The sequence below is a fragment of the Pinus tabuliformis genome, chromosome 9, assembly GCF_031772625.1.
Source record: "Pinus tabuliformis cultivar Carrire ecotype Pingquan chromosome 9, CPIR1, whole genome shotgun sequence".
NCBI classification, from domain to species: Eukaryota; Viridiplantae; Streptophyta; class Pinopsida; order Pinales; family Pinaceae; genus Pinus; species Pinus tabuliformis.
The window spans coordinates 844974479-844976411 of NC_142307.1; positions in this window are offsets into that span (position 1 = coordinate 844974479).

The following is a 1933-nucleotide window of genomic DNA, read 5'->3' on the forward strand; positions in this document are numbered from 1 at the left end:
CCCCTGGGAATTGCGTAGATTTGGCTGCAAGTGACCCTTGCAACCAATTGGCATTTCCCTCTGGGAATTGTACAAGTCTGGCTGCTAGTGACCCCAACAGCCAACTGGAAGTTCCCTCTGGGAATTGCGCAGATCTGGCTGCCAGTCTCCTGGGTAGTTCCCCAGAAAAATTGTGCAATCCATGCCTGCTGACCACTAATGAAGCTCGATCCATTCCTTTGGAAAATTGCGCAAATTTGGTTGTCTAGCCCCTGCTGACTGTTCATTCCAGAAAATGCGCAAAGCATGCTTGCCTTGCCTTCCAGCAGCCCAAACTGTTCCTCCCAAAATTTGCACAAATTTTTCCTCCCAGCCGAGCTAGACCTTGCAGTTAGTCCCTGTCGACTCAAATCACCTATCTCCATCTCTCTGTGACTCTTGTGAAGTTTTCATGAGCAGTTTCACGGAGCCATCATCCCACATCATAGTCCTACTGCCTCTTCCAGTCACCCGCATCCGAATGATCATGTGTCATGGTAGACTTGATGGTTTTTGGATTTGATGTCGTCTTGTCATGAGTGACTGTAGGTACAAGTACACCCACAAACATGTCAAGACGACGAATGGGATAAACAAAAGGAGCACATGCAGATGGATAGGTTCACCAATGGATGAATGAATGAAGCATGCAAAGTAGACGAATGTGACGAACATGCACCTTCGCGAACAAGTGAGCCTGTCAAGCCTTCCAACATGAAAGCAAGGAAGGACATGCTAGAGCTTCATCAAGCGAACCAAGGACCATCGAAGAATCTGTGCACTTTGCCATGCGGAGGTGAAGCTATGATACACCATGAAGACATCCATCACTTAGCAGCACTGTAGCTCAACATGCACTCCAACAACGACACGAATGTACCAACATTGTCTTTTCAAGTCATGTAGAGTCAAGTCATGAGTCATGTTACCCACATCTCCACTATGGGCTTGTTCTCAATCAATGTGATGTAACGTGGAAGTCCAAGAGACCCACTTGTTGAACATAGAGTCATGTAAGTCGGAGAGTCATGGAAGTTGAACGATCATGAGGGTAGTCGAATGACCTCAAGGGTTAGTTTCACCTTTGGCTATAAATACCCCCCTCATTTGTAGATGAAAGAAATTTTCACCTTAGCTCCTCCCACATAGCCAAGAGAGTCTGTAACCTTTTCTTTGAGGAATAAGTAGTGGCTCCAATGCCCCACTGACAGGGTTAGTGATGTATGGTGTAATGATGTGTCTGGGAACTTTCGCTTAATTAAGAAGCCTTTCAACAAGCCAACACGTTTTCACACATGTATTGTATTTGTTGTAAGACTGATCTTTAACACTTGTAATTAATGTTGCTTTAACCATGTGTTCTACATTTGAACTGATTCATTTGTTGTAATGCATAATATATTAATCGAAATGTGTTGTATATGCTATTAATGTTGTCCTGTCAGTGTCGACTGCTCCACCGGACATCAGACAGACCTTTCACATGAACCTTGTTGTAACAACTGTTGCACTTGTCTCAGACTGATCCATGAGTGTTGTATGTGTTATCTTACCTTGTATGTTGTGATTGCCACATCCGAGTGGACTGCTCCGCCGGAAGCTGTGTATGTCCTTTGTGTTTTGTGTTCCTAGCCTAGTTGGGGCTGATCCCATTCAACCTGGAACTCACCTTCACCTTTTTCCCCTCACAGTGAAAGAACCATTGACACAAGTACACTTACACTCACCAGGCACGCGAACCTCACTTCTTGAAGACAAAGAGGACCACTCTCTTGTGCTGACAACCAAGAGTTGAGGCAAAACCTTAAGACAATGGCAACTGGGCCATCATACTGGATGGGACTCCCACACCAAACAGTGTGAGGTCTAGTTGGGACTTCATATCGAGGTGATCCCCTGAATGTTGGTAGGTCCA